Genomic DNA, 13,842 nt, shown 5'->3' on the forward strand with positions numbered 1-13,842 from the left:
TGAGGAGAAGTGACTAGAATGAATATTCCCCAAAGAACAATGGGGAACTTTCCTAGTGACTCGTGGAGTAAGATGAATGTTTAGACAATAACAGAAGAAGAAAAAACATTCTCCTCCTCCTGAAATATGCTCAGGGGCTCGAGGCCAGAAGTAATTACCCAGTCATCTTTGTAAAAGCAGTTAGATACAAACAACAAGTCAACAATTGAAAATATTTTGTGTGTATGGCAGAAATTGTATTAGCTACATTAATAAATAAATTATTTTATATGCATCAAAAGTTTTCACAAAGTTGAAGTTTATGGAAAAGTATTTGTTTTACGTTAGAAATGCCATATTCTGAATGTTCATTTAAAAAAGGCATGGGCCCTAACCTGATTGGCTCAGTGGATAGAGTGTCAGCCTGTGGACTGAAAGGTCCCAGGTTTGATTCCGGTCAAGGGCATGTACCTTGGTTGAGGGCACATCCCCAGTGCGGGGTGTGCAGGAGGCAGCTGATCGATGTTTCTCTCTCATCGATGTTTCTAATTCTCTATCCCTCTCCCTTCCTCTCTGTAAAAAATCAATAAAATATATTTTTTTAAAAATAAAAAATAAAAAAGGCATGGAATTATTCCAGGACAATGCATCTTTATCATAAAGAGTTACCATCCAAATTTGCAAATTATTCTGATCATCTCCACCATCATTTTTTTAAATTTGTGGAAATATTTTTTCTTTCCTCTTACTAATTCTTAAAAATGAAGGTATGTATTGCTGTGTTGAAATATTCACTAGCTCATTGAATTTTTTAGAGTTAGTAGAGAAAAAGGACCTAAGTTTCTTAGTCAAATATCTATATGCTTAATCATTAAATGTTGTGGCATCATTACAAGGATACCCCATCTTGGCTGAGGTCCAGTTTCCCTTACAGATGGTATTTATACCTCGAAATATCTATTTATTCTTGCTCCCAGCTTTTTTGTACTAGTGCTAATTTTTCAAGTTTCACAATGACCTTTCTTTTCCATATCTTCCTTATTTCTCCATTCCACCCCAGTATACCCAATCTTATTTTTACTTGTATTTGTTTTATAATACTTCATGGTATTTCAGTAAAGTTGTCCAAGTTGTTCAAAGTCTATGAATGAATATGATGATATTATTGAAGCATTGTCTGACAATTTGGATAAATTTTAGGTGTTGATTGACCGAGGTGAACAATAATTTTAAAATTCTGTTTGTCATTTAAAATTTATTTTATTGATTTCAGAGAGAAAGGGAGAGGGAAATGGAAACATCAGTGATGAGAGAGAATCATTGATTGGCTGCCTCCTACATGCCCCCTACTGGGGATTGAGCCCGCAACCCAGGTATGTGCCCTTGACTGGAATCGAACCTGGGACCCTTCAGTCCACAGGCCAACACTCTATCCACTGAGCAAAACCAGCTAGGGCTGTTATTATTTTTTAAGTAAACTGACTAATTAATGGATATATTTTCTCAAAATCCAATAATACCATGCAGCTATTGCTAGCATAATATGATAAATCTGAATTGGAATCTTTGTATTTTGTCTTGACATCTTATTGAACTCAACAAGAGAATAAAAACATGGGTTAAGAGAAGGACTGATTTAAGTTCTCAGTGGAGACTTAAGGCCCATCTGCAAGGATATTTGGCCAGTTTTACCTTATTAATTTTCTCAGCTTAACAGTAGTCAAAGGAAACCAAATCTTTCTAGAGAAAATGCCAAGAACAGTCCTACTATGTAAGAAGGACACCTTCAGCATTCTCACCTTTAAGAAAGGCTTTCCATTGTAACTGCCTGCATAAAACTGAAATGTATATACTATCGACACAAAATTCTACAGCATCTCTAAAGTGGATAAAATTTGTTAGTTGAATCATGTATGTAAATGCCTATTTGCCCATTTAATGAACCTGTGCTATAGATGTTGGAGGTAGGGGAACTCAAGTATAATGATTTTAGGTAATATGTACAGTATTTCATTTTGAAGGTGAAATCTTATGTGTCTGTGTGTGTATTTGTTGTTTTCCAAAGTTAGTATTCCTCAGTATGGGTAACTGTCAGTATTTCCAAGTTTATTTTCTTTGGAAACTATTATTCATATAATATTTTATTGAGTCTTCTTCTAAGACACAGAGGTACTTTTAAAATAAACTGTTTATCTTAGAATGGATTTGGATGTACAGGAAAATTGAGAAGATAGTACAGAGAAATCCCATATACCTCAGACCCAGAGGATGCAAAGAGATGCTCTTATGGAGGAATAGTACGTCCTTTAGTAAAGATTTTCAGATTTACTATTGAATAGGGTTATACTTCAAATGCTTCCCGTGTGACATGTGAAAAACGAATACTGCGTTACTGAAATCCAACATCTCTTCAAATGGACTTTTCAAAGCCCAATGTCTTTTCAATAGGAGAGATGCCAGGAATCTGTAACCTTAGGGGGAGCTCAGGCCCATGGAGGCAGCTATCAGAAAAAGCATCGCATCCTAGCCTGGCCGTCCTCCTATAGGTCATGGGTCCTGATGACCCACAGAGGTTCCTATACCACTGATGATTGTAGCTACAGTTCACCTCATGGTTCAATGTCCAGTGAGAATACGAAGAAGGAACATGGGATTTGGAATAGAAAAAAAGTGGATTTGAGGATCACCTCTATCATTTGTTGGAGAAATAGTAACAAGTGGCCCTGTGTCTCTAAACCTTAGTTTTCTCATCTGCACAATGGGATAATAATAATTCTTAAAAACTTATATTTTTAGGGGCAGTGTAACAGCCAAGAAAGCTCACACATGTGAAAACAATGTATGAACTAATAAAACAACGCAAAAAGTATTGTATGGAGTGGGGGAGGGGGGGTGTGCGGTTGCTCGTGTATTTTTTAGCTCAGTACTCTCAAATTCTGAATCTCTATTTCTTTAAAATGCTGACTGAGGCATGGGGTATGGACTCCCGGTTCATAATGCACAGCTTTAAATTCTCTTGAAGTAAGTAGAGGGATTGGGTCTCCCAATTTAGGAATGAGAAACCAGAGATAAATCACACCCCAGCTCAGTACCCTGGGAAGGCCCGTCACTTGCACGAGTTCTGGGAAGGGAACTAGCAATGCATAAAATTTCCCAAAATACGACATTTTAATTGTCATCAATTAAGATTGCTTTCTGTTTCCACTTTGACTTATCCCTCATCTAAGATGGTGTTGGAGGGGCCATAAACATTTCCGAGGTATGGCAAAAGGGAAGTTGAAACTGAGGATTTAGTGTAAATTGAGTTAGTAGGATGCAGTAGGATGTGTTCATGTGCTCACAATTACTTCCATGTAGAAAGAGTGACTACCCAATGAAAGAATGACTACCAGGCTATTCTAATCCCCATGCGCTGTGCCCCGCCCCCCCACCCCCACCCCTCTCCCACTCATACGGCATCAAGATAAGAAAATGTTGGAGTGAACGTTGTGTTGTGACATGCATGTATACTATTGCAATAGCCCTTGAAGAATATGCGGGAATTTAAGAAGGTTCCTTGAACAAGAAAATTTGAAGTCTTGTAACTTGCATATGAAAGAAACTTAGAGAGTTTCCCCCAAATACATTATATTATGGACACATACAAATTAGGAAGTTGAAAGACATTTTCTAGCCATTAATGATAAAAAAAAACCCCACATTTTGATCAATCATGTTAGAAGAAATATTAGAAGGACTAAGTGATCTATTTTTTTCCCTAGAAAATGATATAACAAAATCTTTGCCACTCTACAATTGAGGACTATGAGGCCAAAATTTCAGGGAAAAGAGAATATACAGGGGTGTCTTAGGCAGTTACTTAGTTAAAATTATGTTATGTTTTTGTGGATTTTGTAATGGTGTGGTATTGCTAGTTTTTATTTATTTTTTTTAAAAAATATATTTTATTGATTTTTTACAGAGAGGAAGGGAGAGGGATAGAGAGTTAGAAACACCGATGAGAAACATCGATCACCTGCCTCCTGCACACCTCCTACTGGGGATATGCCTGCAACCAAGGTACATGTCCTTGACTGGAATCAAACCTGGGACCTTTCAGTCCACAGACCGACGCTCTATCCACTGAGCCAAACCAGTTAGGGCAGGTTTTTAAAAATTTGTAATTTTAGGCACAAGAGAAGAGTATCTGTCCCCTGCACGTACCTCATAGTTGCTTCTTTGAGAGCCCTATCAAGTCTGTAACAAGTAGCCATGAAAGTGGGTGGATTTTTCTGATGCACAAAGATGCAGCACTGCATATAAAGTTCCTTTTAGATTTTAGGAATCTTCTCCTTTGAAACAAAGAGGTAATAGTCTTAGAGCATTTCTTTTTCTGTTTGTACAGCCCCCTAAATACGAATTACATATTTACATACATATACATATATAGATATACACATATCTAATTACTCTATATGCACGTTGTAAAACTTAGGAATTACTTTGCCCATCCTTAGAAGGTATACGATCTACTAAAAATCTACTAAAATGTTGCTTTAGGACCTGCGTACTAGCTTTAGTGGAGTAAAAACGATCGCCTCTCTCCTATATAGTAGAACCCACGTGGATTCTACTGTTTAACAACAGATACACACTTTGGCTGGATGGCTATGTGCATTTCCCACGGCTGGGCACCGGCTGGCAGATGCCAACATTAAGCGACTGAAAAATGTTGCTCTACTTTATAAATACTTTAGAGGGGGCAACGTAAGTCCCCCGGATTCAAGTTCTTGCATAGCTCCGCTCTGTGGCTTGGAGTGAGTGGGAGGGAAAGGCAAACGGGCGGTCAGAGCCCGTCTCTGGCCTCCTGGCAGCCAGAGCAGGCAAAAGAACCTGAGCTGCAGATCACTTCGGTGTGGTTGATCGTTCCACCTCCTAACAACCACGCATGTATGACAGTTAACAGGTGTGTACAGACCCCAGTCTGTCACCCATCACAACAGCCTGGTCAGGAGCTCCCTGGAGGCCGGGCCTGCCTCCAGCACCCCTTCCTGTTGGAGCCTCTCCTGCTTCCTCTCCCACAGGCTCTGCTGAGAAGACGTGCAGTTCCACTCTGAGGGCCCACGGGGAGCTAAGTAATTTCCCAGGTTATAGCGTACTGTCGGCTTTCATGCACTTACTCTGCTGAAGAAAATGAATTTACTACATGGACTCACACTCCTCCTGAAATATCCACAACTTGCAGACACATAACAAGCAAAAGAGAGCTTACAGACACTGATCTATTAAACCATTTCCCCAAAATACCTACCGTCTTTTCATATGAACAGAAGAAAATCTTCAAAGCTATGGTTTGCCAGACAATTACTCCGTCAAATCTCAAGAAATTGCATAATAAATTGTATACATGCATCAAACATGAACACGAGAGGAGTATAACAAGCTATGTATTTCCAGTCCACTTGCTCTTTCCTCCAAACAGTAGCTGCTGTTTTCAAGAACAATTCTATACCCTTCTCAAAGTCTTTTGTAAAATAGGGCTATACATTTATCTATCAAAACTAAGTAGAAATAATTGAAACACTTAATATACACAGTAAGAAGGAAACGCACGAACAACTTCATTATTAATATCTATTGATTATTTACATTTTCAAATAGGCAAATGTAGCTGCTAGTAATTTTATCAAGCAAATCTATATGCGTATTTGGATTTTACCTGGTTATTGGCAAATTTACAATCTATATTGTGGACATTTTTATTGTTTTACGCACTTATTTGATGTGTGCATAAACCAAGGTCGGTTTACAAACTAGTGTTGACTCAATTTGATCGCTATGTTACATGTCTGAGTTTATTTTCCCTTCGGAAAATTAACTGTACCAGGAAGCCCAGTAAATCTTTACTTAAAAATTCCAAACTTTTAGATTGATTTCTGCAGTGAGTCTGTATTGATCTCCAAAGCTTTGCGTTCCTAACTAAAAACGAATCTTTATTTCACCCTTTAGTGACTGCAGCCATAAATATGCCCGCTGCTCCCCGTGCAGGGCGGATTGATGGCTCCTGGAAATTGGGGCTTCCCGTGGAGCCCGGGACACCTTCACCTTTGCAGGACGATGTAAAGCCATTTCCCCCGGGCGGCCATAATCCCTGGGCCACTCCTGACATCTACCTGAGTGTTAAAGAGGATGCAGGCCAAGGCCTGAGGAACAAGGCCCCGGGGACTCTGCCTGGCTATTCATCACGCGGTTAGATTGACTGCTGCGCCCCACCCGGCTGCTTCCGGCCATCGGAGCCACCGAAGGACAGGACACAGCCTGGCGCTCCTCCACTCCGGAGCCCGAGTTAACTCCCCGGGGAGGACCTTCACCTGTGCCTCAAGGAGGGGTGGCATGACAGTGACTCACCTGTCACTATCGTCCCAACCTTGCTGCACTGATGGAACAGCTATGTGGGGAGGAGTCCATCCATGTGCCAGATCACATCAGAGAGAACAGAAGAGTAAGAGAGGACGCAACAGAGTTGGTTATGGAGGGATGAGCAACTGTATTGCAGGCGGCAGCAGACAGAAGGGTGACTAATGGTAATGAACTTGTAAAGCGGTGTTTCTCAAAGTCTGGGTCTGGTACCTCCCACATCACAGGAACCACATTGGAGCACCAACGTAGACTCTCTGGGGAGCCAACACCTGAACCGCAGCAAGCACCTGAGGAGCCCTCCTGTCCTCCAACGTGTCAGAGCCGCACGTGTAACGTGGGCGTGTTTCCCCTCCACTGCTTTCTACGGTGGAAAACAGAAATGTCAATTGTTTTGGACCTGATGCCAGTTACCATTAGCTCACTCAATATCCATCTTTCTCTTTCTCTTTCATAATAAAACCTTAATTCTCACCTGAGCCCTTGCTGCCCATTATCATTCCCAGCCCTCTGACGACTAGACTCAAGAGGGCTTTTGTGTGGGACATGGAAATGCTCCCCTTGAAGGGAGAAGCAAGCCCTCTTCTTCCTTCACTCCCATCTGCTGCCAGGAATGTGTCTACATCCGCTGGACCCTCAGGGGCGCGTGGGGGGCGAGAGCCTGAGGGGCCTGGGGCCCTGATGCTTTCGAGAAACCCGCACACTGGTTCTGGGCTGCCTATGAGCGGATCTCTTATCTGAGACAACAGAGCCCGGTGTCTAATCCCTTCATGGGGGACAGGAGTCACGGTGGTTCAGAGCTGAGTGAGCACGCTAACTGCTGCAGACCCCAGGTAGGGTTATGAGTTCGCTCCAGGCAAAAGCCTCCCACCGGCGATGACCCGGCTGTCCCCAGGTATTATTGCAGACCGCGAGGGTGCGCCTTGTGTCGGAACATGCACAGCGATCGCGTTGTGTTTCTGTGGGTTTAAGAGTCAGGTCAGGGGGCGACCCTGGTCTTGCTGAGGATTTCAGGAAGGTCGTGTGTGCTTCTAGCTGGTGTCTATAGGAGGTGGCAGGTGGGCAGTGGCTAAATGGCCACAGGGTCCCAGGGAGAGCAGCCGCCCAAGGACAGGTGTGCGTGCGCGGATCTCAATTGTCCGGTAAAGCAATTGATCGCTTAGTGGTGCCCTCCACGCTCCATGAAGTCAACCGTTCTCCGACGTAAGGCCAGGACTGTTGCATGTGGATGAAACACAGCACCTCAAAGAGACGCGGCGCTTCCTTAAAGTGTGCCTTTTACCTTGAGGAAGAAAAGGTGGTATTTCTTCCCTCCTGTTGATGCTTTTATTTCTCCTGTTCCCAGATCTGATGCTATCAAGTCATGAGCTTTGTAGCACTTCCAACCCTCACGGTCATGACTCGTAAGGTGATGTCCAACTGCAGTCAGCAGAGCCAGGTTCTCTGTTTGCTTCCCTGACGTTGGCTCAGTTACTGACATCTTTTAGTAGAGCCTTTCCTCCATTTTCCTCTTCTCCCTCATTCTGCTGTCAACATGGTTATAGCCTTTAACGTGATTGCCTTTATTGATACATTGATTAATGGGATGGCTGCAGATTCCACTTGCACAAATCATTTGTTACTAAATTTGACATTCCAACATCTTTTTAAATATATATATTGATTGATTTCAGAGAGAGGAAGGGAGAGGGAGAGAGATAGAAATATCAATGATGAAAGAGAATTATTGATCAGCTGCCTCCTGCACACCCCCTACTGGGGATGAAGCCCGAAAACCTGGCATGTGCCCTTGACCAGAATGGAACCTCAGAGCTTCATCCCCAGGCCAACGCTCTATCCACTGGGCCAAACCGGCCAGGGCCACATTCCAACATCTTATGTTACAACAGGGGTTCCCCACGAATGGCCACCCAACCAGCAGCATCAGCATCACCCGAGAACTTGTCAAAGTTGCAAGTTCCTGGCTCCCACCTGAGATCCACTAAACCAGAAACTCTGCTGCTGGGGCCCAACGGTGTGCGATTGTACACGCCCTGTGGGTGATTCTGATGGTTCCAGTGTGAGACCAGTGTTTCAGAGCGAGTCTAGTGTCTTCAAATCAAGCCACCAAAAATGCTTAAGGGCTCATATTTCTTAATGTTTCCACACACGTGAAATCTTAGAGACTCCTGCATGCTGGCTGGTAAACATTTAATTATATCGCTTTTATCTCCTCTACCTTCAGCCTACAGATAACTGGGCCAGGCAATAAGAAGACTCAATTTGTGCTAAAACAGCATTGATAATAATAACAGCCAACACTGTATAGTATTTTTTCAGTCTTCAAAGTGCTGACACATTTAAAATTTCATTTGATGATGCAATGGATTCAAATATACCATCTGAGTCAGTGCAATATAATTGTGAGAAAAGAATAAACACAAACGGTTGCAGGCCCAGGCTTCATTCTTTTCTTTGTTGTCATATCCCTGGTTCTCTGGCAACAGAAACTACACTTGATAAGGTAAATATTAAGTGAATGAACACCTAGATGAATAATATTTAAGTATACTTTGCTAATGAATCTACAGAGTTTCAGACCAAATCCATTTAGATGAAGAGAGAACTTGATGAAAAACATTTCCATTTCCTAACTACAAGTTTGACACTAAGACATGTGACAAAGGTTAATACTCACTGACTTACAGACACACTGTAGAGACCAACTTATTGTCTTTATTTGAGTAGAAAACATAAACCCAAGGTAGCTGCTGGGTCACACTCATGAGGCCAATATTCTTTGTGTCATTGTGAAATACTATTAGGGGGGAGAATATAATTTTTCAAGAACATACTTATAATATTTAGGAATTGATTTAAATGATTCTTAAAACCATTTTTATTATACCAATAAAATAATAAAAATTGGGTTATTATGCTATGTTATTTTATTAAATATGACTTAAATAGTATGTTTAAATATTAAAAATAGTTTGAGAAAATGGGGGAAATAAAGCAAAAAACCTCTTAAAAAGCTGGCACCTAGTTAAGTGCTAAGTTTATTAAAAGGATTAATCAAGTACCTTTATTAATATTTCAGGATTATCATTCCAACCAAATACTTCAGGGTTTGATTATACTTTTCTTAGCTCTAAGATTCAAAAAATAGCATCAAACCTAAGACTCTAAATCTTTTCACAAGTGTTCCCAAACCAGCGAATCCCAAACCGCAGTATTTTAAAGCAAACTTCTGATAAAGAATTTGGATTATTTTCAATAAGAATAACTTAAAATTAAATTTCCAGGAGTATGCTTTAGTGGAAAAGATTCACGCTTTGGAGTTAGAAAACTAGGCGAATTTCCAGCTCTGTAATGAACTAGCCAGAACACCAACTGAGCCTCAGTTTCCTCATCTGTAAATTGGGAGTGATAATAATACCTGCCTCATAGAACTTTTGTTCCCATCAAACAGAACTACTAGTATGGGTGTTAACTTCCCAGACTAGAAACTGGCAAATAAAAGAATCGTTCTTGTTATTTTGAATATACATGAAATAATTTTTAAAACATAAAAGGGAATATAAATGTTGGTTGATCTATTACTCTTTGCCAAAGACAAAGTGAAATGATGACAGTTGGGGGGACATGTTCTTTTTAAGCATATATTGGAAAATTCATACCTGCTTGATTATAAGATTTTCTTCAGTTACTGCACTAAAGATTCATATAAAATCTGAGGAAATATCAAGGTATTCTATCAATTTGTTTGAGGAAAAGCCATATACAATTTCTTACCAATTCAAAAGAAAGCTGCTCTTAAATTCTCAGATGCTAAAAGACAAGGAGCTAGGCAGGCAGAGTCGGATAGCCTGCATGTCTGCTAGCAACATGACTGTGGCATTGACTTTTTAAAGAGAAAAATAAAAAACAAAGATGACAAAGAAAGGTAGTGACAGTGCCTCACATGATCCTGCCTTAGGTTTTTAGGTAATTTCCACATCACCATCAACCACTTACCCTGAATGATCCACAATAAAATAACGATGAACCAATGTCACCCTGGATCCTTTAACTCACTGAACCTCAGCCTTTCCTGAGCACTTCCAAGGAGTCATGTGTTAGGAACTTGAAGACGAATTAAGACACAATATCTGCTCTGGAACAATTAAGCAACCCAATTCTGCAGGACATAAGAGACAGTCAGATAGCTGGAAGAACCTGATTAATTGTTGAATATGGGGCTAAAGTCAGGCCAGTGAAAGTAGCGAGCAGACAAAGCACTAACGAAAACGCACTCATTCGCCGTGAGGAACCTTCACGCTAACATTTATACACTTTATAAACAATACCACCGGTGAACCACGCAGAGAAGGCTGAAGGCAAGGATGTAGAACTTCTAGTAGCTCTCATTTTCCTCCAGTTTCTTATAGTTATAAGCAGAGGAATTATTTGTATAGAATAGTCACACTTAAAGTGTGGTCCATAGACCCTTGGGGGTGCCTGAAATTCTTTGAGGGTCCATGAGGTAAAAACTATTTTTATGCTAAGCAAAGACATGATCTGCACTTTTTTTTTTTTTTTTTTTTTACCATGTTGACATTTGTACTGATGGTGGAGAGGCAATGGTGTAAAACTGCTGGTGCCTTCGTAAGAATCTAGGCAGTGGCACCAAACTGGAGGAGTAGTCATTGTATTCTTAAATGCTGTGCACTTCTAGTTTAAAAAGATTGTCAGTTTCGCTTAGGACATCTTTGATGAAGCAAAGATGCCCTTTACTTCGAATACATATCTGTTTAATATTCTGTGTGACAAATGGGGAGTTCTCCAGTATACCAAAATATAATAGTTGTCCCACGGAAAAGTTCCTGTACAACCGCTTGAGTTGCAAGCTAAACTAGCCGCTTTTTCATGAAAAAGGATTTAACCTGAAAGAATGACTGAGAGATATCTAAGATAGATGGCAGAAATTTTCCTGACAACGAACAAGGTGAACTTGTAACTTCAAGAAAAACATCTGATATTTACTGTCAAGGATAAACTTGGAACTTTCTAGTGAAAAACGGAATTTTGGAAAACTAGCATTTAGCACCAAGAACATGATTTCAGCACTTGGTGGTACTATTAACAGATCATTTTTTAAAAATATTGTATAATGATATGTGTCAACATAGAAGCTTTGCATAATTCTGTGTAGCAATATTTTCCTAATACTAATGCTTGATGACACAAACTCATACATGGGTAAAGAATTCATAAAAAAATGCAAGGTAGACCAATGGATTTTAATGTACAGAGTACACTGTACAGAAAGTTAATTAATATAATTTCATATTCCATACTATAACTAATCCAAAGGAAACTACCACTTGTCCAATTTTAATATTAAACAAATCCAAGATTATCTAAAATGGCTGCAAAAATACTCTTTCTTTCTCATTACATGTCTATGTGAGTGTGGATTTTCTTCATATGCTTCTACCAGAACAACATATTCTAAGAAATTGAAGGCAGAAGCAGACAGGAGAATCCAGTTCTAAGCCAGACATTGACGTGCCTTGCAAACACATTTTTTTTTAAATGCCACAATTCTAATTTTTGTTTGTTTTGGATAATATAGTTACTTTTCATAAAATTGTGATTTATTTTAACTTGTAACAGGTTTGTCATTTTAAAATAAACTAATCCGTATCTTTGTGAATTACATATCTGCCTTTTCATTTCTAGTATGTTAAATACCAATAGGTGTATTCCATGTAACAAAATCTCTTTGGGGAACTCAATATTTTTTAAAAGTGTAAAAGGTTCCTGAATCAAAGGTGTGAGACTCACTGGCGTGGAGTCTGTGAAAATTACTGCTGGCAGCATCTCCATTTCCCCCTCACATTCTCTTAGGAAGTCTCAACTCTCTTGTCACCTTGGGCATGAAAGGCCAAGGTTAAAACTGCTGTGTTGAAGGTCATGGGGATCCCTGAGGGTGTGGTGGGGGTGCTGAGAGGACGTCCTGAAGATCCCCAGAAAGTGATTCTCTCTTACAAGTAAGTCCCTCAGGGCATTTGTTCTCCTAGCACTGGAGCCCGAGGTGCTTTGATTCCGTGGTGCCCAAGATGTAAAAAGTGACCTTGAGAGAGGATGATAAAAATACCCCCTTCCGTGTCAAATAATGTTAATTTGCTTTAATTTTGAAAGGTTTATAAATATTGAAGTTATGACTGTTTTTTTTTAGAGTTGTGTGTGTGTGTGTGTGTGTGTGTGTGTGTGTGTACTAAATGTGGTGTCTAAAATTACTAGCTGTGGGGTGATGGACATGGAAATCTGAAAAGGCATCCCATGGCTGTAGGGACAATGCTTATGATGTGAACGAATATAACCACTGCCGAAGCTCACCTGTTACAGTTTTCCTTCAACACGAGCCAACTTTGTTCTTTTGTTTTGCCTCTTCCTTCGCGGTGAGGTTCTAGCCCAGTACCCTTATTGTAATTGACTCCCCCAGGCTCTGTCCATTTTTATTAAGCACCCAAATGTCAGCTAGTTAGCCAGAAGATGCTGCTGAACTGGGCACAGCGTGCTGCACACTCTCACAGTTAAAGGTGTACACGGGCAGGGGAGGCTCTGCGCAGACCAGGAGTGAGCCCAGCAGTCGAGAGCCTCTCCTCCGTCTCTCCCTGCAGATGCCAAAGCTACCTCTTAGCACAAACCCCCGCGGGTTCAGGCTGAAACCGGGGAGATCCAGACCCTGATTGGAACATCTGTCCCTTCCTGTGATGAAGAAACCCAGGATCCATTCCACTGGGATCTGGGAGGGAGCCCGTGGGAAAGGAGGGCTGAGAGCTGAAGGGAGCGGGGTCAACAACACCAACATGAGTTGCCCCTGGAGTCTGTGGGGCGGGTGGGTGGGTGCCAGCGAGGCCTGAGTTTGAGTCCCTGCTCCCCCACTCACTTCCGGGCAGGTGACTTGAGGGCATCTACCTAATCTCACGGAGCATCGACCTTCTCATGCAGCAAAGGAGGACACTTGTGTCTCCCTTGGAGGGCGGAGGGAAGATGCAGTGCGAGCAAGCACGTGACATTCCTGGAACACAGTAGGCGTCCAATATATGCCTCTTTTCTTGTTCTTTTTTAGAAATTTTCACACACATTTTGACAGTTGTTACCTTTTGAATGGGCAGATGGACCCATTTTTTCAGGGAGCGACTGGACATTTTCTAACTTCTTCCCCACACCCTAAGGAGTTTGCCTGTTTTAAAACTGTTCATAGCATCTCTCACGGACCACCATCAAAAGCTTTCTTTTTTTTTAAAAAAAATGGGAAGACTAGAATGCTCATTCTATTCTCCCGGCGGTCACGGTCAGTGTGTCTTCCAGAAATTCCAAGGAGTCAGTGAGGCCCGACCTTCCTCTTTTTCTTCTTTTCGTTTTATAAAGACGCCAGCAATCTCTAATCATGGTGTGACTTTCTAAATGCCACCCACGTTAGCTTCTGAAACAGTT

The sequence above is a fragment of the Myotis myotis genome, unplaced genomic scaffold (genome assembly GCF_014108235.1).
Source record: "Myotis myotis isolate mMyoMyo1 unplaced genomic scaffold, mMyoMyo1.p scaffold_m19_p_9, whole genome shotgun sequence".
NCBI lineage: Eukaryota > Metazoa > Chordata > Mammalia > Chiroptera > Vespertilionidae > Myotis > Myotis myotis.